At 34.1% G+C, this 27,962-nt stretch overlaps 1 protein-coding gene across 1 annotated transcript in view; it reads left to right on the top strand.

The window, feature by feature from the left end:
* Positions 1-27,962, top strand: part of LOC143252881 (rho GTPase-activating protein 18-like) — a 165,385-nt gene that overhangs the window by 32,217 nt on the left and 105,206 nt on the right. The window contains exons 2-4 of the mRNA XM_076505689.1: positions 11,217-11,324; positions 13,144-13,209; positions 19,283-19,452. The gene's annotated coding sequence lies outside the window, so the exon portion shown is untranslated. The remainder of the gene's footprint in view (positions 1-11,216; positions 11,325-13,143; positions 13,210-19,282; positions 19,453-27,962) is intronic.

Genomic DNA, 27,962 nt, shown 5'->3' with positions numbered 1-27,962 from the left:
TAGAGAAGAGATGGGCGCCACGAAAGTAAACCTTCCTTTGAATCAGCGATGATAGATCAGTATTTAAGAAGCCCCAACGTCCGCATGCAGCCTTAAGACTAGAAAATAAAATTGCCTGTGCACGATTGGATGTTTTTGTCTGCACGTTGTTTCGTAAGGTTGCACTGGAACAAACAAGATATATAATATTTTTGCTGGTCCCAAAGCAGTAATATTGACACATTTCTGCTTTTCGCGATTTTTTGGTGTTAAAAGCGACCATATTGGGATTATGCGGCGTAGACATGTAGCATTTGCCTCTTTAATATTGATTCAGTTTAACATTAAATGCCAGCGAGAACATTACCCAATAGATAGGTATATATATCGATTAGATACATAGTTATTAAAGTTAGTTTTTGATGTACGTATTTAAATCTTAGTTGGGAAATAAAAGCCACTTTGATTTTTTATAAACACGTATATTTATTTATTTTTTAACTGCTATATGTTTCACGTTTACTTCTAGCGGATTGTTCAAGTGTTTACCTTTATCGTCTTTAAGTGATAAAGTAAAACATTTACTTGTCTAGCAGGAATCTGAATGTATTATTGGTACAGAGTGGTGATACAAATGTTGGATATCAGATTACTATGCAAGCGTAGTTCTTCCCCATTATAAGACACCAAGTTTTAGTACAACTATTTAAGTTATTCATGTTTGCCTCATTTAACAGAAGACTGTTATAGTGTATGTATGAAACACTAGCTATTGTTTTTATCTTTTTATTTAAGCAATCTACCCACACAGATAAGAACTAAAAATCAATTGTATAATAATAATAGTTGATTACATATCCTGTTCTTACATAAAAATCAGAATGCTTTATTTCATTTGTTTAGCACCGTCGTTAGTAAAGCACACTAACTAGATGCTCTAGTAGATCATTCATATACAGATTTGTATTTTCATATGCGAAGTAAATAAGTCATGTCATAGATTGTTAGTTTAGTCTGTAAATACGAAAACGTAGTGATATCATGTATAGTATAAAACGCAATCAGCAGGATAATTTATTGATTTCTCTTAATTTAGAAGTTAGTGATAGTATGTTCCATTCTATTAAGCACATTATCAAAGGCCATTTCTTTCATCAGTTGTTGAGCAACTTTAGGATTAAATTTGAAAGTCGCATTTTCCACCACTTGCCATTGGCGACATCCATTGAACGTTATGTTTTTTTGACGAATGATTGTCAGACAAGACATCTGTATAGTTTATGCTACGCGTTGACTCTGGTTATTAGGTGAAAATGGTTGAACCATATTTTAGGCAAGGATCTTAATAAAATAGCTATACAGTGTAGCTGGATAACAGTTTTATAAAAAATTACACTATATTCTATTTAAAACTGCTTCATTCACCAGTATCAGGTACCAGAGTTATGATGATCATTTGGTATTACAAAATGATGACTTATTATGTAGACAACCACATAAATCAGTTTTGTAAGTCGCACATATATAGTTAGAGAGATAAAGTCATTATAAAAGAAAAATATGCTTATGTTAATATTTTAGTTTTAAACAGAGAGATAGCATAAAACAACAGAGCATCTACATTCTCGGCCAAAAGGTTTGCATATTTTGTCACAAATAAGATCATTACGATGGAATACAAGTACACTTAGCGCTGTTAAACTGAAAAATAAGTGTTTTAATAAACATATACATGTGTATTTCATGTAATGAGACAGACTTATATGGACATACGAAGGATTTATTAGAGTAACAAAGATTTTACCAGAGACCTGTGGAAAGAAGTACAAGTCACCATTTCACCTATCACAACGAAACCTGACCAATACATATATAACGATAAAATATAACATCAAATTATCATAAATAACATCTGTGGCCTTATGTTGGTTCATATTAAATATTTAGAACTTGGTTGATTCCATTCATACTCTAGTATCCGCAAAGCGCCGTGGCATGCTATTGAAATTAACCACCGTGAATTCATCCCAACTTGTCACTGAATGGCGCTGTAACTCAGTTACAGTAGCTGGTTTAGTGTCATCTTCAGCAATTTTTCGACTCAGTTCTGCACAATCAATGGGATTACAATCTGGAGATTTTGCTGGCCATGGCAGTCTTGTAATATCCTCCTGGTCGAGATAATCCTGTACAATACACGCATTATAGCAGTAGCATTGACATCCTGGAGTATAAAATTGTTGCTAGTACTTGTCCTAGCATATGGCACAAATATTGTCTACACGTGATGGCTATAGGAAGCGCCATTAACATTTCCTTGGGGGATATGAAGAGAAAATTTTCCACCATGGTAAATAGCTGTTCAAATATATACTGCACTTCCTGCTGTGTGTTCCCTGTGGAAAAGACAGTCTTCCTTCATCTGTTTTTCAGGTAATCAACGAACACGAATCTGCCACAAGTAACAAACCAGAAACAGGACTAATATGAATAGATGGCATGTCACCAGTCTCCTAGCTCTAAGTTGGCATGCTGTCTTGTTCATGTAACACGGTGACTGACGGGTGTGAATTTTGGTTAATATCGGTTTACAGATTGCCCTTCTTGCAAACTTACCTTGTTTGGTCAGACTCATATTCACTGTTATTCTGGATCCCCTGAAATGAATGTGTTCATGCCATTTCAGTTCTAACGTGTTGCAATACTCCTTTCGACCTTAACGTGTTAATTGATCAAGACACGGTCATGTCGAGCATCTACCAGAAGATTTTCCTGGAACAAGGTTTTTGTATAGTGTGATGATGTTTCATAGTTTTGGATACACTACCCTGGGGTACCTTACTGTTTTGACAATGTCCATTTGTTTCACATTATTTTCAGACAGACGAATAATTTGACGCCCTATAACTTTTGGCACTTGACTCTACACCAACTACAGAGAAAAATCTCTGAACAAAGCGTTGATCTGTTTCGGAAACGGTCATACCGAAAACACACCCTCTTATATAAAACAAGTGTGCATGTGTGTTTTACGAAAAATGCTAAAACCAACTTACACAGTTTATCCAATCATACGCTATATTCTCTGTTACTACTCGGGTATTTATTCAATAACTATTCCATGCATGTAGATAATAACAGTAATATAGAACAGCATGCAAACATTTAGGCAAGACTGCGTATCTTCAACGGAATTTCTAATTGAGATTGACTATTGTATAAAAGTAAACACGTTCGCACACATAATTTAATAGCACAAAAAGGTATATAATATTAAAAAGCAGAATTTATTGAGTTTGGTAACTAAAATATACGATATATTCAAATTCTTCTTTATTAACATACTAGTGTGTAATATGTATAAATTGTGAATTCCATGCTCTCCTAAGAACTGGGCCTACCATCAACCCCAGCCAAGTGCCATTTCTTTCTAACGGACAAAGATATTTCAAGGCCAACTCTTTAGAATCGTGCACAGTAAAAGAAAGGGAAAGACATACTATAACGTGCTTCCTACACTTGACTCTTCTAGGAAGTATGTGACGACTATGTATTTATTACCATGAGGAAACGTTTGAAAATTTTGGCTCTTTTACAGTTTGTACAATCTTTAATATTTTAGTTAGATTCAACTTGTAACCAGATACTTTGGAAACGTAGCTGAAACAAGCATTATAAGAAACAATATATGCCTCAGTCATGGTCTTAACATAATTCTTACTGTCTTTTGTTTTTAGTTTTCGGAGGTGCAAGGGGAGACACTTAATTTCCTTCATTCAAAATGATCACTTTGAACATTTTCTCTATTTGACCTTGGCTATACACATTTTTTTTTTCGAGAATCCTTCCAGGAAGAACTTGTGTGTTATAAATTGTGTTTTGTTAAAAGATTCGTGAATTCATTACTAAGTTGTTTGTCACTTACAGTGAACCACCTGATAGTTTTCATCATTATACTTCGCTTCAGTTGATATCTTATAGGAAATTTCATAAAAAAAAACGAGTATAAAATGACCAATAATCGTCCATTAACATTATATTTAAAATAACACCTTAATTTTACATTTTTTTTTATTTCACTGCGTTTTTGCTATTTGATTACAAAAAGTATCGTATGTCCAAGACGTACCACGGAAAATCGTAAGTTACGTAATCGAGCATTTGCGAAATAACGAAATATTGTTTGCTTGTTTCTTGTTAAGTGCAAATCTCCTCATTGGACTATTTGTTCTGTGTCCACGACTATCGAAACCCTGCCTTTAGCTTTATAATTCAATTTATCGCTTAGCCACAAGGAGCAAAACAAAGAAGTAAAACTAAAACGATAACAGCCATTAACAGGTATGTTTTAAACTACCAGTTATCAGTTAGTAACACACTTAGTATTTGGCATTTCACTTTTAAGGCTTTTTGTACGTCTTCGTGGTTTGGTTACAGCACTAAAGAAGAGAAAATAAAACGCTGTGTCCGCTGATAAGTTTTTCTTAAATGTAAATATAAGATCAGCACTTCGATAAGCACAGCGTCTACAGTATTTGATAAAACACTAAAGGTTTTACCTTCAAAACAAACTACTGTTAAAAAAGAATATTTCTCACAATTTGTTGTTACAATACAGAAACAAGGTGGGAAAATAATATCGTCTAGTGAAATGATATCACAGTATTCATGTTCGGAAAATAGAAGTGCCTTGGAGTTACAAAATATGCGCAACTTCTGGTGTAAAGTTTTTCAACAACCAAGAACTAATAGCACTTAGACGAGAAATCTACTTGAGAATGTTTGTGGTGTTATATTACATCAAGTTACGACGTAACAAGCTTAAGAGTAAAAAATTAATAAAGAAAACTTGAGTTGATCCAAAGCTTATAGAAACACTGATGTTGTCTTTCAATTGTATCAATTTACTTTAGTATGTCACGTGATATGAATCTGGTTATTTGTTTAACTTTAAATTTTAGAGCGGCTAATAGTTTTTATTAATTATTTCAATTTTGTACAACACTTTTTAACATAAACTGTAAATTTTCAAATTTTTATCACCATTCTTTGTGTGTCTATTTTTTATCTGCTTTGTTGATGAATTTTTCTAAATCTTCAGAAAAGCGTAGAATAAATAATAAAAAGCAAAATAAATATTTGTCATGTATATAATAAAAAAACAAGTTCACTTTCACAACTTAGAAAATGTTAAACTAAGGTTGCAGGGATATAAAAGACTATCAACTAATTATTAAAAGTAGCTTGTTGAGAGAAATTTGCTAAAGAGTTTTTTAATATTGCTAAAGAACCTTTTGGATAAGCGGATTTAAAATGATGATTAAGTAAATGATTTGAAAGTTTGATGAAGTTGTCCAAACTTAAAAAATTAGGACAAGCATCAGCGATAAAACAAAACTACTTTTTAAATCTTCCAAATAGATATTTCATATTTATGAAGTTTAGTGTGTTATGTCGTATTAAAATTACAGTTATTGATAAAGACTACTGTGGTAATTTTAATATATTTGAGCGCAAAGCATTATAATGATTTAATGTTTGCTGTGTTTAAACTTCGTTTGTTCTGTGTCCATAAAATTGGTAAAAGTTATTTTTTCCACATAAAAGTATTGAAAGACAAAATAACATATTTGCTTAGGAGATCTATGGGGCTGGTGCTATTTATTTAAACCGTGCAAGGCATTTTAGACATAATATTTGTTTGAGTTCTTTAAAATTTCGATATATATCCATACTCTTAAAATACGAGAAAAATAAAAACGGGAAACCTAGTTTGTAATATCTAGACTTTATCTTTTGATTGTACTCTAGCGACTAACTTTTTATAACTTGAGCTTTGTTTTCCCAAAATATTTATACAAGTAACTTCCTCCCTTCCTGTAAAAAAAAATAATACTGTATTACTTTGAACTTGAGACCCCTTCTAATTTAAGACGCACCCTACTTTTAAAAAGGGATTTTGCGGTAAAAGATTTGGGTGATAATTAGAAAGGAGTGAATATATTTTAAAAGAGTTTATTCACGAATCAAAAATGTTAATAATGTATTTAAAATGAAATGTATTAAAATATACAGGAAATTAAAAAGTTTCATTACAGTATTGTTTCTTTCGTTTTATTTATTTGATTAGAATGTTACTCCGATGTTTCTTCTGACCAACTGTTATATTTTGAAGTTAAAGCCTCTAATTCACGTGATTCACTGTTGTCACAAATAATGTCATCTTGCATTTCGTCTTCCACATTGGATAAACAACATTTTTAAAACGATTTTCTAATGATATTGTCAAACACTTCTTTCCAAGGTTTTGAAATCTACTCCACTATTGTTGATGGTGGTGCTTTTTTATTTTGCCACTTGGTGTCAAAGCATGATTGTCTTTATTCAGCCAAGCATCAGCTTACGGATATGATCTTTCAAAGACTTGTTAATGGACACATCAAGAGGTTGTAACTGACCTGTCATTCAGCCAGGAATTATCACCAGATCGTTGCTTATGTTCCTTAACTACTCTTGATTTTATCGGAAAGATGGCCACGAAATGCATCCATTACAAGGATGCTCTGTTACTTTAATAATACACCAGGCTGAAGTTCCCATATACATCCCAACCACTCTTTCATTAACACTAATGTCATCCATGCATTTTTAGTGCAAGAATTACTACATCTTTGCAAACATTTTCTTTCGACAATGTTTTTCTGTTTAATATTTCCATCTGCAGTTACACATAGCATAACACCAATTCTTAACTTTTCATATCCAATGGTTTTAATTGTCACCTGTTTTTCTCCTTTGGTATTTACAGTGTAGTTGCGTGGCATGTCGAGAAAAATTGCCGTTTCATCTCGTTAAAACGGCGGGATCAATTTCAGGATGTCTTCCTTTTCTTAGGCTAGAAAATGACTTTGTACTTTTCTTGCAAGAAAACAACTTTGCTTTCATACCATGCCAATGACGTACATTTGCCTCGCTCACTGTATACTTTTTACTAGTGCACGGTTCCCAAACTGTTTGGTGCACAAAATAACTTTTCTTTTAAATTCGGTATTGTACGTAAAACTTTTTTCCATGGGTAAAACTCAATAAAATAGCTTCTGAACAACAGGAAAGTGAGATAAAGACTGAAGAAGGTGATATCCAACTACACCGCTAGAGGTGCTGACATCGAGAAATTTGACGTTTTGTACGTGTTTTTTAGTCTTTCTAAGTTCTTTTTAAAATATAGTCTAAACTGTTTATTAATGTAGAATTTTCTCGAAAATCTTTGTTGTTCGAGGAAGATGATGTTTTTGAGACTTTCGAAGAGTGAAAAATAATTCCTCGAATTTAAGGCGTATGCTAATTTTCAGTTCGGAAAAATGTGAAAATAGGTGCGTCTTAAATTCGAAGTGATAGGGTATATATATATATATATTAGAAAAATGTTGGTTTTATACAGATGGCAAGGATGATATCTTTAGTTTGGTAAGGGCATGTGATATACTCACAGCACTTAGAAAATGTGTGTATCTGGAAGGGAATGAAATGTGCTCACAATACTTGGAAAACCTTTGTATCTAAAAGACAATAGGTGTTGTGAGCAGCAGTCATAGCAGAAAAATGATTTTTTTTTTTTACTACAGCATGTTACTGGCAAGTAATGTATTTCATAAATAGATAGATGTATTAAAACCGATAAAATCTGGTTTCAGTAAAAGACAGAAGTTTCATGTAGATTTGACTCAATGAGTTTCATCATTACACTTCACCTATGGAAACTATACAAGTTTTTGTATGCTGAAAAGTGTATGAAAATATATTATAGGATAAATGTACGTGTTTGTCTAGTGATTTTGGTACGGCACTCATGATAAGTTGTAATAATAATTATATAAAATGAAAAACAACAGCAAGTTGTATGTTGTACGAATCATAAAAAAAACTTATTTACAGTGCCAGTGATTTTGTTTTCTTCAGGTCCCTTTTCATTAAAAAAACATAAGAGTTTGTTTGTTTTTGAATTTTATGCAAAGCTACACAAGGGTTATGAGCTATGTGCGCAAGCTGTCCCTAATTTAGTAGTCTAAGACCAGAGTGAAGGTGTCTAGTCATCATCACCCACTGCTAACTCTTGGGCAACGTTTTTACCAAGAAATAATGGGGTTGATTGTCACATTATAATGCCCTTACGGCTGAAAGGGTAAGTATGTTTGGTGTGACGGAGATTCGAACTCGTGACCCTCAGGTTACGAGTTTAGCATCCTAAACACCTGGCCTTGTCGGGCCTCAACATAAGAGAAAACGAACTTTAACACTTATTTTGTCTCTCAGATAGATTGCATGAACTTTAATACTTCTGTTATCTGTTGGGTAGGTTGCACAAGCACTCATTGTTAGTTGGGCTTTAGTCTAGACTAAAAAATATAATTTCGTGTTTCTGTAAGTGTGAATAAAATTAACCAAAAAAGTTGGTATAGATAAGTCACTGTAATAAGTTGTATATAAAAATAATGTTTGTGTATTATGATTAGTCTAAAATCTCCGAAACTTCATCTCTATGTGCAATTTTAACTCTACACTGACTGAGGGTAGAAGTGAAAGAAGCAAAAATTATATAAAAGACAATGTTATAATATAACATTGTCCTTCATTCTCCTCTTGCTATTAACGCCCTAATGACCTAATAAAATGCTGATTTTACACCCTGCTTTGTTGAAGGTAATTGATTTCACTATTAAGTATTTGTTTTTTAAATTCAACATAAAGTTTATAAAAATATTGAAATATGCCATGTTTCAGGGTGTTATTTGTCTCTTTTCTAGAGTAAAAAGTCGATAAAAAAGGTTTTTTGTAAACCATTGGACAGTTTTTAGTCATCATACAAAAATTACTGCAATTGAGTCAATCGACACGCACACATAATGGATAATTTTTATAGCTAGACGAATGGTCTCTCATACTTCTGTATTATATTTGACAATTAACATTCTTTCTTTATGTTAAGGTTTTGTTCGCCTTCTGGTTTTATTTTTCGTTTGCTACGTGGACAAGCTGTGACCCAGAGTTAGCGGACGGAATGTAGATCGACAGACCCAGGGCTCGAGATGTGATATTACTGAACACGCTTGGCACTTTTTATTGTTAGAGTAAATATTGTAGCAGCTACTGTTGTTGTCTGGTTGTTTTTCCTGGGCAGCAGTTGCAAATCAGAAACAGTTACCGTTACATATTATAATTTACCTCGGACGAGGCTCTGATTTATTGTTTTACGTATGTTAACGTATTACTATTTCAAATAACCGGAAATTTGAATTTGAACTTATGTTATTTGTCAACAAGATTGATACATAGAATTTTCTTTTTTAACACATATGTATTTTAATATACAAACAAAAATAATACAATATAAAATAACAGTTTTTACTAATAGTTGTTACAAATAATGATTCACATACAACAGTTTTACAAAGTTACAGACAATACTGAGTTTTATAACTGGTCTAGAAGTGAATATTTTATCGATGATCGAAATTCACCACGAGCAGATTAATTCTGAGTTGATATTGTTGCATCTTACTTGAGCTAGCTACTTCGGTTGGTCTTACCCTGCTGACTTTATTCGACGAAGATATTTAGTATCCTCGTAGAAATAATAATGTCCGAAGGCAATTCACTGAAGTTGAACGGTTTGAAATGTTCGAAATATTTTAATGTTTCTGGTCAAATTCTGTAGGTTTATGATTAATGGGCGTTAATTAAAATTATGTCTTCCTAGACCTATAGCACACTGACTGTAGCTGACCAACAATAATCTTCTTCGTCTTTCGGCGAGTCGGTTTTTATATACCAACCACGCAAGTTCTAGAACTTTCAACAATGATCGAGCACACCAGCGTTTTCATAAAGCAAATATTAGTTTATATTATTTTTTTACGCTCAATAACCTACAAAGTTCAGTAATAAGCGGGGCTTGCGCAATACATAGCCAACAATATACCTCACAGGCAAAGAAGAAAATTGCACTGAAAGCAGAGTAGGCACTACTGTAAATGTACAACAGTAAATCTGTTACACTACACCTAAGTCGTAGACATTAAATAGATAGAAATATACAACTTCCAGCTGTTAGTTTGTTTTGAATTTCGCGCAAAGTTACACGAGAGCTATCTGCGCTAGTTGTAACTAATTTAGCAGTGAAATACTAAAGAAAAATCAAGTATTTGGCTTCTTTTTACCAATGAATAATAGGATTGGCCGTCACAATATAATGCCTCCACGGCCGAAAGGGCGAGCAAGTTTGGTAGAACGGAGATTCAAACCCGTAACCAGTAAACTACAAGTCGAGTGTCCTAACAATCTGGCCATGCCAGCTGTTATTATCTTACTCACTGTTGTTTTGTAATAAGTTCGGCATAGTAATTGTCAGTAAATACAAGTTTACTTCCTGTAATATAGCCACAAAATATATATCGTACGTAACAAAAACATCGTTTAAAATAAATGTTTGTTTGTTTCTGAATTTCGCTCAAAGCTACACGAGGTCTATCTGCACTAGCCGTCCCTAATTTATCGGTATAAAACTACAAGGAAGGCAGCTAGTCATCACCACCTACCGCCAACTCTTGGACTACAGTTTTATCAACGAATAGTGGGATTGGCCATAACATTATAACGTCCCCTCGGCTGAAAGGATGAGCATGTTTGGCGCGACGGGGTTTCGAATCAGCGACCATCAAATTACGAGTCGACTGTCTTAACTACCTGGCCATGCTGGGCTTTAAAATAAATTTTAATAATTATGTTTGAATATATGAAGAAAACAATTCCTGTTAAAAAACAGCATAAAGTTTTAGGTCAAATATAAACTTTTAAAAATAAATAAAATGTTTTTATTTATGTCTGTTAAGTTTGCTGTTTCTGTTAAACAAAAAACTACACAATGGGCTATCTGTACTGTGCTCACCAGGGCTATTGAAATTAACTTTTTGGTGTTATAAGTCTTCATACTTCCTGCTGAGCCATTGGAAGAGGGGTAACTAACATGGAATGAATATACTTTGTGCCACACAGTGAAAGGAAGTTATTGTATAAAGAACCTTTAAAATATTGTTCACTAGTATATAATCGTTAATAATTAGTTAGTAACTGAATGTAATGACTGAAAAAAAATATATGTACCATTACAGGTCGAAATATAACGCGTAAACATTATTTGCTCAACCTAGTTTTTATAATCCTTGTTGCCATGGAAACAGTTAATAGTCAAGAATTCGAGGATTACTGGAACGAGTTTCGTGTGCTGGAGGAAATAATAGAAAACTACGACAGTGATGAGTTTTATGATGCCTCAAAGCTACCAGAAGGTAGGCAGTTTCATTTTTGTTTGAGAATAAGTTCAGTAATGCATGTGTATTTGAGAAAGGAAAGAAATAATTGATTTTTACTTTGTGTCTAAAGATTAAAGAACCTGCTAAAATATTGATTTTTTAATTGACGCTATAAACTATCATGTGGTGTGTAGTTATTTTAATGATTAGTGTTTTAACCACAATTTTCAAACCCATTATTATACAATACAGCACTATATATATAATTTAGAAATAAATCAGTTGGAGAAAGATGATCTGTGGTATTTACACAATGTTATAACTATTGTCAGAAACTTAACTGATGCTATTTATTTATTTCAAAACGTAGCGAAGTTAACTAAGGTAACCAAAGTAATTTTCACAGATAAACGATAGTTTTTTTTTTAATACCTTTCAATATAATCAGATTAATAGAACATTAATTTCTTGCTTTTGTGTATTATGTATGATCAAGTTGACTTTTTTCAATAATTTCACTCACACCTCATTGTTTCAAACATGATTTTCTAATATTTTGATAAGCCTCAGAGGTTCCCAGTACTTTGCAGCTTGTATACCACAAGAAGATTACCGATGCAACGTTTATTTGTATAAGTTCAGCATCGACATTTGTTTAGTTTCTCACGCAGGTACAATGCACGACGTAAAAAATAGTCTACTGTAAACGCTTTATAAATTCAACGAGTCTACATCTTAATGTTTGGTTACATTATTAGATAATCATCTGTTCAAGATTTTAGATGGTCTGTAAGCTCCACGTTCATTCCAAGATGCAATACAGCAGCTGCAACACTAGTTACTCAATATGTTGAATAACTTCTTCCTCCATTACCGTGCCAATGACCATTTTCTATGAGAACCGAGTACCTGAAATCCTCTAGCTACAGACCAGAACTGAAATAATATCAGCGCTCAGACATAAGATATTCAAGCAAATGCAGCTTGCTTTTCAGACTGGGAATGGTATGTTGGTCCTGTCACTAAAGCAAGCAGCAGCAGTGTGCTAGACTGTGTGAGTTATGTGACATGAAACATTTGCGTGTTCAACATATTATCACCTCATTCATAAAATAAATGCATGCAGTCCACTGTTCTTCAGCCCAGTCATTAAAGTTGGATAGTTTTACCGCAGAAATGCTGTTCACTAGTAAAACTGGGTGACCATTTCTACAGTAGGTTCATCTCTAAAATCGTGTTGGAGTACAGACTGCACACATTATAGGTTCTGAATTATTGCACATGAAGAAACACAGAATGAGATAATATATATTTCAAGTCTAAGTTAATCTACATTCTATCAGCTTATTTTACATATGAATCGTACAAACTGGAGTTCGTTCAGATCAAAGCAAAAAAATTGCTTTGAAGGAATAAATATCAGTTACATATAATATTTTATTTTGGATATATTTATTGATTGAATACAAATGAAAATATCATGGTACTGCAAAGAATAATCAAGTTTTACAATTCCATCTAATGAAAATATGTTAACATATTCTTCAAAATTAAGAGCTTATTTCAAATAATTTGGGAAATTTGGATTGTGACAGTAATTACGCACATTTGATGTGTATTTAAATATTAAAAAGTTAAAACTGAGAATATGTCACACAAAATTATTAAGATTTAATTTATTTTATTTGGTTTTCTAAAAAAATAGTTTTCAACATTCCCAAATTTGGACTTAAAGTGTATTATTTTCCTGCTTGCTTATATATATCGCTACATCAATTTTTGTACTGTACACATGAATGTGGCAGAAAATGAGTTCTGCCAAAGGGACTGACGGTATTATTTGTTGCATTAACAGAAGGAGAAAATGAAGCAGACTGGTTACGTGATGCTGGATTTGATGTTGAATCGTTACTAGAAGAAGGTAAGAGGATACAACATGCAATCGAACGACAGTAAAACATAAATATAATTATTATAAGTAATTAAACGGATATGATACGCTATTAAATGACAATAAAATATAAAAATGATTTATGGGAATTACAAATAAGAGCAGACATTATAGTATGCTGTAAATAGTCCTTTAACGCACAAAATATGCAGCACCAGCCACGACAGATTCACAGTCTGAACACGCTAATCACTAGCATGCACGACTTCAGAAAGAACCAAAAAAAGAAACTTCCTTTTTTTTTTTTCTAAATCTTTATTAATCTGGTTGTTACATCTCAGCACAATATAATATTATTGTATTTAACTAAATAACTTCCATTAACGGCAATGTACAACAATCACAAGCCATGGGTAAGTTGAAGGAAATAACGCTAACATATGACGTTTTAAAAGAATTGTATAAAGTTGTTCTTCCAGAAATACCGAAGGGAGGGGTTACCCCATGATAATTGTAACCGTCACAAGAATAAGGTCAACGTAGGCTAATGTCGGTTATTTGGACTATATGTTAATACGTGCTTTAATATGTGTAAGTGTAACAATGTTGAAAAATTTGACGCAGAAATATTTACATGAAAGAGAAAGAAATATATGGTATGTTTCGAATAAAATATATACATGTTCTTGTATTCTGATTGCTTCAAAAAGACAGTAAAAAGTTATCTGTTTTGGTACTTAATGGTAATCACTATAATGAAACAAAAGAGTAAAACAGATACTAATTTTTAGAACAAGATTTTAGGCTGACCAAATATGTATTTCCAGTAGGAAGAGTGTATAATATACTTTGCTACAGGCAATTGTTTGCAGTGCTTAATGTGAATACTTAAGTTTTATTTGAAATCTAATGTCATTTTAATAAAACTTTCGAAAAGGAGGAAGAAGTGATAATATAACATTAAGTAGGCTAATCTGTCACCTGATGTTGGAGCGACAGGAATTACATTTATTTTGACAGCCATCTTCAGATGATGTTCTAAACGAAATTGATGACTGAATTTCACTTTATTTTACTCTTTAAATCGATATATTTTACAATTTTGATTAATTTTGAAAAATAAAATTATTCTTCATTATCTAAAAGGTTAGAGTTTTCAGAGATCTTTCAGAATCTACTTTTGTCCTTGTGAAGAAGCTGTAAATGAAGATTTACATAAGTTAATTATCTCCTCTTCATATCTTATGGCCATTTTCATAATGTTCTCTATGCTTCGATCAGACCTGTATCGATTACACATCTTAAATTATTACAGGCTTGGTATTTAATAAATATGTAACTACTAGCAAAACTGTACTACTGTTTTCCTTTACTCGGTTTGTTAAAAACATGCAGTGTATCGTTAAGTGAAATTAAGGAAGGTTCAAATTAATTTAAAATTCTCTGTAGCAAATAAAATTAACAGTTTGTTTGTTTTGAATTTTTGCACAAAGCTACACCAGGGTTACCTGGTTTTCAGTATGAAAGAATCTTTTGACATCAAGACTAGTTGATATAGTTTGGGCTTGAGGATAGAGATATTTATAAAAATAAAAAGAGCAACCTTATTTTCAGCAACAAACTGTTTAAACTTTGGAACATCTTTAGAAAGTTGATACGCTACCGATCACAGTGTCAGACTCAGAACAACTAATAGATATACGTATCAAAACTTAAAACATGTTACAGTGTGTTACTATTCTATTCAGAATTTGTAGTGCAGATTGGAAGGATTTGTACATTTTCTCTAACGACAGCAAAGAAAAAGACCTTTACTGTCCAAATCATTTAAAAATACTTCTTCTTAAAATTAATTTCGACCCATGTATCACTACCGCATTTTCATCAAGATTTTGTACAAAAGCGTAGATACGTAACTATGGGTTAAAAACAATAAAAAAACGTTAGAATAACATTTCACGTTTTGTTATTTTGTAAGTAAGCTTTGGACTTCGAGGTGTTTCTTTTCAGTCTTGTCCGAAGAAGGTTTTAGCATGCAGTTCAAAATATTTATAGAATATTAAAAAAAAAAAAACATGGCATACTCTATTGTAAAGTCCCTGCCTGCCCTTAGATATAATAATTAAAATTAACAAATAATAATTTCATTATGTATAGCACGTACAGAAAAGCAAACAAATAAAAGATGTAATTTAAAGTTTATATTATTAATGTGAAGAACATTTTCCAACAATTTAACGATAATGTTAATGAGAAATACACGAAATAAAATTCATTTATAATGATTTGAAATTTACATATTCATGTATAAATAACAAAGTAAAAAAAGTAATTTAAGGTTTGTATAATTAAATTCGAATACTTGTTTAGCGACAGCTGAAGGGTGTGGCACAGCTAGAGGGGGTTAGGGAGTTTGGCTCTCAATATGAAAGTCGCAGGTTCGAATCCACGTGTCACCAAACATGCTCAGCCTCTTAGCCGTGGATACTTTATAATGTTACGGTAAATCCCACTATTTGTTGGTAAAAGAGTAGCCGAAAAGTTAGCAGATGGTGATGATGACTAACTGCCTTCCTTCTAGTTCTTTTCAGTTAAATTAAGGACGGCTAGCCCTCTCGTGTGCGATGCTCAAAACAAACCAAACCTGACAACTGAAAAGTAACAAGCGAGAATCCAAAAAGCAGAAAATTCACAAGGGTTATATTTTTTGTCGTTATAAGTGGTCGGGTAACTATTTCTTATGATAGGCTCGTTTATTAGTATATAACAGTTGTTTAGGTATGAGGAAGCTTGCTGAGATAGAAAAGCTAGCTTTTCTTGCAAACAGTTACGTTTAATACCTAATTACTCGCTTTACGATGAAGAAATGTGTCGTGGATGTTGATTTGATAGACAAAGCGAATTTAGTGACAACTCATCAAGTAATTCTTCAAGATACAATAGGTTTGTTTATTAAAGGTCCAAGTTAAACTCTAATACGGAACCACATATATTGACGTCACTTAAGAAACTTTCTAGTCTTAGATGGAGACATATGTAGTGAACATTAGTAGAGGCAACAGCCATCCAACAATCTTTCCAACTCAGTTAACATGCTTAGGCTTTGAATTCAAAGGTTCCTAGTTCATGGGCCGATGCCGCACAAAAAACATTCCGCTCTTTGAGATCGTGAGTGAGATATAAGAGTTATGGTCAAATCCTACTATTCAGTATGACAAGAGTAGTTCAACATTTAGTGGTAAATCCTATTGACTATCTACCTTTCTTCTAGTTTATCATTTTCAAAATTAGAGATGAGTATAAATAGCCCTTTATATAGCGTCATGCGAAAATTCCGAAAGAAATGAATAAATCCCACTATTAATATAGAGCTATCATCTGAAGTATGAAATCTGAAGAGAGCACCACCACAGATCTGTAAGCAAGTGAGAATACTCTATAGATTCAATTGAAATCAGCCCTTTGACTATTCTTGTCCACATCTCTCAACAATTTCTGATGATCCCAAACATCGTATGATTTTTTCTAAGACAATAGGTTTAAAATGTTATTAGTGAACTTCTAGTTTATAGTTCTAACAAAGCTAAAACCTTAAAGGAGTTGAAGCAGATGGATGATGTCAGAGTTAAAATGTCTGATAAAGGTGGCTACTTTGTGCTTGTGGACCGTGAGAATTATCTTGGTAGAGGTTTTGAACATCTTTAAGAACGTATAGTGCATACAAATGCGTAGGTTTTAACCCCATAAAATCCTAGCAACACTGTGTTAGGTGGTATATGTCAGAAATCCAGAGAAGCCGAATTTCTTTCACACTTAAATTTCCACTACTCTGTAATTCTAAAGACCATAAATCCATAAAATTCTTTACATTCATCATATCTGCTGTATGATCCACTATAGAAAATATTTTGTTTTAGAAATACTTCTCTATCCTCTTTTATACATCATTCATCGCGTTTGATTAATTCTTATGATATCCTTGATAACAGTGTTCTTTTTTCCTTTTTTACCTTGGTTGTTACTGTTCTTTATTCATCCCTATCTCCTGAAGAGGGTATTGTCACTATAGTACGTACTTACGTAAGTATAAAGTTGAAGCCGATCTTCTTAATGTTTTTATAATTAATGTGCGAGCTTCAAAAATATATGTTAGATAATAACTTCTTTAGGTTAGGAGGCTAGATTTACTAACAACAACCTACATTGGTTAGTTATGAGTGAAAGACCAAATTTTGCCTTTATGGTAAATTTCATACACTTTGCAGAAACTAAAGCACTCCTAAGAATACGACCAACCATCTGGTTGTGTTACATCAAAACATTAATTCTATGATGTTTAGAATATTAGAATAAACAGTGTAATTCGCTCACATCTCTTTCGAAGTCAATGTGATAAAATAATTTAAGCCGATTCATCATTGATAAAACAAATAGTATTTTATTTGGCTTAAGTTCGAAAAATGAATTCGCGTAAAAAGATGTAATTTTTAGTACTAAATGCAGTATTAAAGCTAAATTAGAGAAACTGAGAGGTTGGTTAGGTTCTGTTGTATGGAATCCTCAAAAGCTACGATAACTGAAGAAACTGAAAATGCTACCTGTTAATAATTAAGATCAGGACAAAACGTTTCAATGTTTTTAAAAATGGAAAATACAAAGAGTGCTCCCTGTTTGAGCTGACCACCCGCACACTAACAAAGATGAAGAAGTATAACCCTAATAATTTCTGTTTTCTCCTGTTTGGATTTTACCATACTATTTTTCTGCTATTGGAAAATGTATTCCAAATATATGATAAGACATTTAATTATATTTCACTTTTTCTTCTTTTTTGAAAGTATTACATTCCATTCTCAATTATTCTATTTGCCATTATAATTGTATAGACTTGTGTGTGTGTGAGAATTATAACTCTAAAATTTTCATATGAATTTGATAAAAGAATCAAACGATTAACTTCTTTAGAACGTAGATCAATGTTATACTGAAGATCAACAACAGTCGTTATAACAGTAGCGTTTTAGGATTTTCAAAAACAAAACTCAATTCTCGAGATTAATTGAGATATAGATTCTGGCATCTAAATCTAGATCTCTGAAGGTAAGTAATTGTTTAGTGTACATTTACAGGTTAGTTAAAAACTTAGCGGGTTGTAAGTTGCACTCAAATATTCATATTTGACATCAGCCAGTCGTGAATCATAAGAAAAACTTTATTCCAACAAATTATCCTAATTATTATCCTGATACGATGGAATAAAGAAGTTTTTGTCTTGTCACTTAGAACTGACAAAAGCAATAGCATATACAGAAATTTCACTTGGTACTTTGTAACAAAATTACTAAATTCAACTGTTTGCATTTTTTACATTTAAACAGGAGCATCATTTCGCTAAGGATATTACATTTTGGGAGGAGGTGCGTAAATATCTTGATCTCGCGTGGCCTGCAACCGATGGCCCCAAGATATGGCGCAATTTGCGTAAATTTGACCAAAGTAGAAATATCTCACGAAAACTACGACCTGGAGAACATTATCTGAGCTTGGGGGTAACCCTAATGCCTCCAAATAAGTCTTTGTATCTAAACTTTGTACTATTTAGTTTATTCTAAGCCTACTATTATGAAAGGATGAATATGAAGTTCCTGCAAAAACCAGAACTCAAAACGTCGAGGCAATAAAAAACATTTCCCTTGAGAAAAAGCAGTTCGTTTTTGTATTAAATTTATCTATTGATATTAAGTTCTTAAGCCATTTGTATAATACCTATCGCTTAAGCTAAAGCTACTTATGTTTTCATGAAATGTTTATTGATCAATTTAAACTATATCACATCTGTAATAACGTGCTTATAGTTGCCTTCTTATAAAAGAGAAATTATCATTGCAGTTGAATATTCAATTACTAATTTGGAAGGAATGTGTTTAGTATAATTTGATTTTATGTTTTGGACGAGTTAGACTAAATTCTCTTATCTGAAGTTAAATTGCGCAGAAAGTTTCGGTGTTTAAAAAAATCAGGATATTTTTATTGAACAGTCTTGATAATTTTCATTTATTATTTGTTCATTTTGATGTTAAATTTACTATTGTTCGGGTTTTAGATGGGCAGGACAAAGAGAAACAACTAGAGGAACATTTGGCTACACTTACCCATCATCAAGTGGAAGCAGTGAAAAAACGCTTTCTCACTTGCAAAAATACGATTTGTCGGAGACAAAGTCATGAACACATACCAGATGTAAGAGATGTTTTCTCTCACGTCCCTCTAGAGGTAAGAAGTGACGATATTGAAATGAAAAACACTTTTAAATGAACACTTGGAACGTAACTACTTTAGTATTGAACGGTGACAATTATATTTCAAACTCATAGTAAAATATTCCGACCTAATCGTTACCTTAATTGATATTGAAGAGACACAGGAAGATCGTTTTTTAACCAATGATTTTGTCTAATGTTTATCACAGATCGCACGTCATTATAAAATTAGTTTTGTACACAACCGAAAAAAATTAAAGTCAAGAAAAATACCTTCTTCTCACCTATTTGTTTATCAAATGACTAACATAAAATAATAACAGCAGAAAATTACTACGATTATTCCATAAGTTACTGCGATTTTTCCACTTACGAATTATATTCATCAAGTTTCTACTTACTATAATAAAAATTAGCACAGAGTTTAGCCTTTATAGATTCAGTACTGTAAAGGATATAGTTCAATTCCTTTATATTTATTTCTTTTCTTTTATTGGTAGTTGGAAAGGTGAAGGGATTATAGTGTAGTGTCATAAATACTTAAAGAAATACACCATTCAATTGTTAATTTTGTAATATAGAAACTTAAAACTATCGTTTTCTGTATTATAAGTATGCTTTCTGGAAGTCCTTATATTTAAATACAAACAGTTGCATTACATTTTTTTTCTAGTGTAAATGAAGTAAACTAATTTTTTACAATAATTGCAAATACACTTTATCTACTAAATATTGCATTGCAAACAAAACGCGAGTTGTATATCTCATGAATGCACTGGAGAGATCATCTGTGTTAACTACCCGTACCATATGCAGTAGTGCTTTGTCATTAAAATAACGTTACATATGAGACGCCTAACTTTGCAATTTATCATACTTTTTGATGGGGTAATTTTGGATATTTTTAATAATTCTAAATTGTTTTTTATTTTAAATTTCTAAGCAAAATAACAAAACAAATGAAAGTTTTGTATAAAGATATTATCAGTACTTTATTAAAGTATGGTAATGCATATTGTAAATTATTGAAGACGAAGTCCAAATGTGGTTCCAAATTGTTTCAAGCAAATAAAAAAGATCTAAATATTTAACAACAACAGGATAATAAAATAAACAATGATATATACAAATTAAGATGTAGTTGTATAGCATTTGTAATGAAAAAAGTTGGGCTATAAAATATGCTAGTCAGTGGATGATTTAGCTATTCTAAGGCCCTGCACTAGACGCAACCTCAAGTTTGGGCCCCAATAAGGGTTATGCAGTCATGTGACTGAAGGTGGAACTAGTTTTACCATCTGCCATTTGGGACGTTAAACACATCGACTTTCCCAACCGTAACGCTACATTGTGTATAGGAAAAACTTTACATTTTGCGCTTTGCCTATGGATTTAAATGAACAAATTAAACATTTGTTTAATATACCAGCAAATTTTGAATGGCTATAACGGATCCGTACTCTATTCTCTCGGCAATGAACACAAATTTAGCTGTCACTTCATTAATCATGTAGAAAACCCTAGACATAATTATGGACATTTCCGATATGGAGTACCCAGTTATTTTTAGTTATACAGTTTTTAATTTTAGTGCCTCAAACTGAAGACATACAAAGTTTAGATGACTACAAATACTTTGTGACAAGCTGGGTACACAGTGTAAGACTGTGGAAAGTATATAACTTGTCAGTTTCGTACTCTACCTGAATTTGCAGAGTTAGCACAAAAACTCTTAATAGAGCCTAGATAAACTCTAATTAATCATCTTTATTTACTTAACAACATTAATATTATATATCCTGACGTTGATATCGTTTTGAATTTAAAGATACTTAACGTGTTTGTAAGGTTCGTTGATAACATTGCTTCCGTTTATTAAATGAACTAGTATTAGGCCTAGAATCAACATCTAATTGCTTAAGGACATAACACATAGATTCTGATGCTACATTACATCTGACCCGACATGGCCAAGTGTGTTAAGGCGTTCAACTTGTTATCCGAGGGTCGCGAGTTAGAATCCCGGTCGTACCAAACATGCTCGCCCTTTCAGCCGTGGAGGCGTTATAATGTTACGGTGAATCCCACTATTCGTTGATAAAAGAGTAGCCCAAGAGTTGGCGGTGGATGGTGATGACTAGCTGCTTTCCCTCTAGTGTTACAGTGCTAAATTAGGACGGCTAGCGCGGATAGCCCTCGATTAGTTTTGCGCGAAATTCAAAAACAAACCAAAATACATTACATCATTATTTGCATTTTATAGGCCCTGTACTAGTGAAGTTTTTAATGCATGATTCTATTTAAATATTCACATTTTACGTAAAACAAGCATCAGCTGCAGGCTACTAAATATACTGGCTTCTGAAAAAATATAATATCGTCATGTGTAAGTAGATATATACGTAATTAATAGCGGTTTAATGTAACAATTTACAGCAAAAGTTATATTTTAATATTTGTGAAGTATCTATCTCGCTTCACAATAAAATGGTAAAATCATTAGAACTAATAAGATTGTTAAATTACGAAATTATCAGTTGTTTACGCATTAAAAATATATGTATTAATGCTATATTTCAACCTACATTCATAATTGTGAGCTAAGATAGAGTACTATATTAGGCGGGCTTGTCTAGGTCTGTATATAAAAAAAAAAGCACCCTTTCAAGCCCATAGCTTAAAACTTTGGCGATTCTGGTATTAATATTCATTGTCTGAAAGAAAATACTCTAATGCACTACAAATATGTTTGTAGGTATGCCATTCACTACAATTATTCGACAGACCTTTGGATGTTTAGGTTGCAGTATATAGCAAGACTGAGTGTTACTCCCATGTAGCAGAAATATTTTTTACATGGCGGCCCGGCATGGCCTAGCGCGTAAGGCGTGCGACTCGTAATCCGAGGGTCGCGGGTTCGCGCCCGCGTCGCGCTAAACATGCTCGCCCTCCCAGCCGTGGGGGTGTATAATGTGACGGTCAATCCCACTATTCGTTGGTAAAAGAGTAGCCCAAGAGTTGGCGGTGGATGGTGATGACTAGCTGCCTTTCCTCTAGTCTTACACTGCTAAATTAGGGACGGCTAGCACAGATAGCCCTCTAGTAGCTTTGTGCGAAATTCCCAAACAAACAAACAAACAAATTCTACATGGAGACAGCAACAAAGGTGACTAAAGATCAGATCTGAATTCTGTACAAGTAACAACACAACCAACTGGCATTAATTACAAGATTCATTTAACCACTAAGTTCACCATTATTTCACCAATTTCTATCTCATGACAGCTGGTATGGGTATTCATACATTTACCAAAATAAAGCAGAGAACAACGTTTCGACCTTCTTTGGTCATCTTCAAGTTAACCAGCCATCCTGAGACACATTTTTACTTCATGTTGGTTTTTCATAATCACGAATTTCACCAATTTACTTTTGCGTAGAATATGGCAGAGTAAACAAAACCACTAAAAACCCATGTGGTGAACTCGCCGCCCACCAGATGTCCACATGCAGTGGTAGTAAACCCCAGATTAGGGACAGCAACCCTTTAAACCATGATGAGATGATGAGGACTTACCTCACTCATCAGTTATTTGGGTACCCGGTAGGGGATTCTATACCCTGTATCAGCATTTTATAGGAACCTGGCAGACCCGATATCAGAGTAGGTAATTTTATGAATATGGATAAAAGTACATTTGATAATAGCTATTGTTTGACGTCCGTGGTTGGTGTGCCATGGCAGCGGCTAAACCCAAGCTACTTGGCACCACCCGAGGATGGTAGCTTCCAAGCGATTACCCGGCAACGAAGGAAAGGATAGTCTTTCATCAGGAATAGAAGAATTGAAAGATACCTATTCCGACACCACTTCACATACTCAAAGTGAATCTGGTGCAACTGAGATTACTACCACTGGAGGTAGTAGCCGAACCACAGATGTAGACGGCACAAGTTATATTTCCTCGTATAGTGAGGCAAGTGACAACCATACCACTTTGGTGGATGGTATAAACCCGACTAGTGACAGTCGCCGAATCACGCAGGTGGACGACTTAAATTATAAAATCTCGACTAACATGAGAAATGGAAATTACGAACTAAGAAAAGGAGCAGATATCCAGAACGGATAGACACAACGGTGTTTGTAAACCTACCTATAAGAAAAATAGCATGTGACTTGTGTCCACAAGTTAACAGCTTTTTCCAAGTTTGCAACCCACCTCACAAACAAACATAATTCGTGGGCACAAGCACGTTGTAACTTCTGTGGAAAAGACGATAGCAACCATGACGCTATTGCTTGTCACGTTTCTAAGTGTCCCTATCGACGAACTTTGATGTTTGTGGCACATTCTTGCAGTTTCGGCTGCGAGATATGCGAAATGAAATTTAAGACAAGGTCAGGCTTATCTCAACACAAGAGACATGCATCCTATCATCAGAAATGCTGAGCGTATACTATCTTAATGGGTCAGGACGCCGCCAGAGCGCTCAAGCTGGGTAATATGTTCCAGGAAAGAAATACGAACCCTCCGCGATGTGGAAGTAGTATATTCGGGAGAAAGGACGTGTTTTCTGTGCAGAACATTTACCCGGAAAGACTCCTTAGCAAGTCTCAGATAAGTGTTGCAGATAAGCTGTGCCCAGGCTTTTATACCAACTTAAACTGGGCAAAATTAATTTCAGATTGTTAAAAGAACTGGATAATCTTATAAGAAAGGCTGTGAAAAACTGGTGTTTTCTCTCAGCCTGCACAGCTGATGGTTTGCTCTACTCACGTCATCTAGCAATTATAAAGCTGGAATCTCTTATTCCATTGTTAAAGATCAAAACGTATTTGAGACTCATTTATTCATCAGACAAAGTAACATCATACTTGGCAGAAGAAGATGGTTTGCTGGGAGCCGTCAAGGGTATTGTCACGAAAACTGGACTTCGGATCCATAAGTCCAACCAGAGATCTGGAACTTATCATTCTAATTGGAGAAATATGCAAAGGAAAACTGGGAAAGGCACAGTGTAGAGCTTTTCAAAGGCTCAACATCTGCCAACCACTGGTTACCTAAACCTGTTGGTATGAAAGCCCACCAATGGGTGTAGTGTCTAGCTCTAAAGGCAAATGTATACCCTACAAAAGAGGCCCTCAGTAGAGGTAACCTCAATAAGAATAAGGAATCTGCCCAATGTCGGGCTGTGCAGCCACAATAGAGACTCTATGTCATCTTGGCAGTCAATGTCTAAAGTTGAAGTCAATGAGAATAAACTATCACGATAAGATCTGTGATCATTTGGTAAAAGAGGCCTCCTATAAAGGGTGGAAGGTTCTACAAGAATTCACCTTCGAGACAGAGAATTGAGAACGCTGACAACCAGATCTGATCTTACATCATGATAATAAAGCAGTGGTCATTGACGGGAAGATCCGTTATTAACTCATGGATAACTCATTAAAAGAAGCATACGAGTCAAAGGTATCTAGATATAAAAATCTAGCACCTTAAATAAAAGATCTAACAGGTGCTTCTTCCATTGTATTTTATGATCTTCCAATAGGTGTCCATTGTGCCTGGTTACCTGAAAACACTGAAGTCCTAGCAGACCTGGACATTAAGTCCAAGTATTTTGAAGAGTTCTTGTGTAAACATACCATCCTGTATGCGCTTGACATCCTATAGAAAGTGAATAATGAAGAACATCTCGCTTAGTAGGAATTGTCGACTTCATTTGAAGTACTTCCGCATCAAGTCCTTTCATGTATTGACACCAGGCATCTGTTGGTATCATCGACCCTGACGTAAACTTGGGTAATTTGAAATATCGATAGCCAAATACCTCGTCAAACAGGGGAACCCAATATCTCCTATACTGTTTTGTATTGCCTTGGGCCTCTTCTGCAAAAGCTAGAAGAGGAAGGCCGAGGAATATTGCTGAAAAAGAAATTGGAACCAGTCTCAATCCTAGCATATGCCAATGATATGGCAGTACTGGTAAAAGACCATGCCAGCCTCCAGACAATATTAAATATAATGTATGAATACTGTTTGGGTAACGGTTTCAGTCTGAACATCTCTAAGAGTGCCACAATGCTGATTAGAGAGTCTTATAACGCATTCACTACTAATGACTGCCCTCCATTGTCAACCAACAGTGAAACACTCCCAATGATCAAACTAAATATCTTGGAGCAAATGTTTGCTCATGAACAGGGGTTTGCAGTAAACCTGTAAAACTAACCCTCGAGAAGTGGATAAACAATATCTCCAACACTCCCCTCAAACCACACCAGAGGGTCGAAATTTTATGTAAATTTGCCGTGTCCAGGCTTTTATGCCATCTTGAACTGAGCAAATTAAGTTTGAAATTGTTAAAATAACTGGACAGTCTAATGAGAAAGACCGTGAAAAACTGGTGTCACCTGTCAGCCTGCAAGGCTGACGTTTTGCTTTACTCACGTCACCACAACGGGGGTCTAGCAATCATGAAACTGGAGTCTCTTATTCCAACCTTAAAGATGAAAACGTATTTGAAATTCATTTACTCATCGGACAGAGTAACATCTTACTTGGCAGAAGAAGCTTGTTTGTTTGGAGCCATCGAGGGTATTACCATGAAGACAAGATTTCCTTTCCCTAAGCCTAAACAGAGATCCAGAACATATCATTCTAACTGAAGATATATGGAAAGGAAAAACTGGGATAGGCTAGCCCTGCGAGGGCATGGTGTAGAGCTTTTCAAAGGCTCAACATCTGCCAACCACTGGTTACCTAAATCTGTTGGTATGAAAGCCCACCAATAGGTGTAGTGTCTAGCTCTAAAGGCAAATGTATGCCTTACAAAGGAGGCCTTCAGCAGAGGCAACCTCACTAAGAACAAAGAATCTGCCAAATGTCGGGGCTGTACAGCCAAGAGAGAGACCCTATGTCATCTTACTGGTCAATGTCCAAAATTGAAGTCGATGAGAATACGTCGTCTCAATAAGATTTGTGACCACTTGGTAAAAGAGGCTTCCTATAAAGGGTGGAAGGTTCTGCAAGACTCCACTTTTGAGACAGAAAATGGAGAACGCCAGCGACCAGATCTGATCTTCCACCGTGATGATAAAGCGGTGGTCATTGACGTTATGGTCCGCTATGAACTTATGTATGATTGGTTAAAAGAAGCATACGAGTCAAAGTTCTCTAAATATGAAAAGCTAGCACCTCAAATAAAAGATCTAATAAGTTCATCTTCCGTCGTATTTCATGGTCTCCCAATTGGTGCCCGTGGCACCTGGCTGCCTGAGAACACGGAGATCATAGCAGACCTGGACATCAAGTCCGAATATTTCGAGGAATTTCTGTGTAGGTGAACAATCTTCTACACGCTTGACATTCTATGAAAAGCGAATAATGAAGAATATCTCGCTTGGTAAGAATTGTCAACCTTCATCAGAAGTATCCCCGCATCACGTCCCCATTCACATGTGACAACATCCGCCATCTGTTGGTATCGTCGACCCTGACGTAAAATTGTGTAATTTGAAATATCGAGCGCCAAATACCTCTTTATCTCATTAGTGACGCGCATGAATGGATTAACGAGCATAGTTTCAATGTTTGGAAATGTCGAACGAAATCCATTCGTTGGTAAATCATGTCACTCGGGTAACAAACATTTTATTTTTCTCAAAATCTTTTTTAAAAAAGTACTATTTCTTTAAACGACTCTGTGTCTGTGGGCAAGTTCTCTCACAGTTTGGCGGATATCTGATTGAACTGATACCTTAAATTCTTCCTCATTAAATGCTGTGTGAGGACGGCTCCGATGCTCGTTTTTAAGGCTCATGTCACCAGAGCGAAATCTCCTAAACCAACAATGTGCTGTGCGCTCGTTAGATGTGCCATCACCAAATGCATGATTTATATTACGAGCTCCTGTTGCCTCATTGTGAACAAACTTGAACTCGTACAAGAAAATTACACGAATATCAATTTTACCCGTGGTGACAAAAATCAGTATAAATATAATTTAGTTTCTGAAATAAGAAAAATAAAGTGAGTTTGAAATGAACCAGACAATATATTATTCGGACAAATTTACGATAACGTTTTTCTTTTAGCCGCTAAGAATCGAGTTTCAAGTTTGCACATGAAAATCCAACATTTCATATGCGACAGCTTGATCAATGATCTGAGTTCACTATTGTAGTTTTACTCGTTTTAAAACTGTATTTGCTAAATAAACTAAATTCTTCTAGATTCATTAAATTATCTAATACCATCACTTGTGCTCGAAAAGATAAAATGCACTTCATTCCCATCTCTCATCTTATATAATCTTAATCATTTACTTTCTTTACAGAGAACCATTGTTTTAAAGAAAAACAAACATTTAAATATGACGCGTTTAAAACTTCAAAGTAATAGAACGCGTAACTTTATGAGTAAAGTTTAGATCAGAAAAACCAAGCCTGAAATATTATGTTCAGAAAGTATTGTAATATCACTAATACGTTTTTATATTATACTTTCTTCTCAATAA

This window comes from Tachypleus tridentatus, chromosome 6 (genome assembly GCF_004210375.1).
Source record: "Tachypleus tridentatus isolate NWPU-2018 chromosome 6, ASM421037v1, whole genome shotgun sequence".
NCBI lineage: Eukaryota > Metazoa > Arthropoda > Merostomata > Xiphosura > Limulidae > Tachypleus > Tachypleus tridentatus.
Note: the sequence above shows the minus strand (reverse complement) of the source record. Positions and strands in the feature narration are given on the sequence as shown.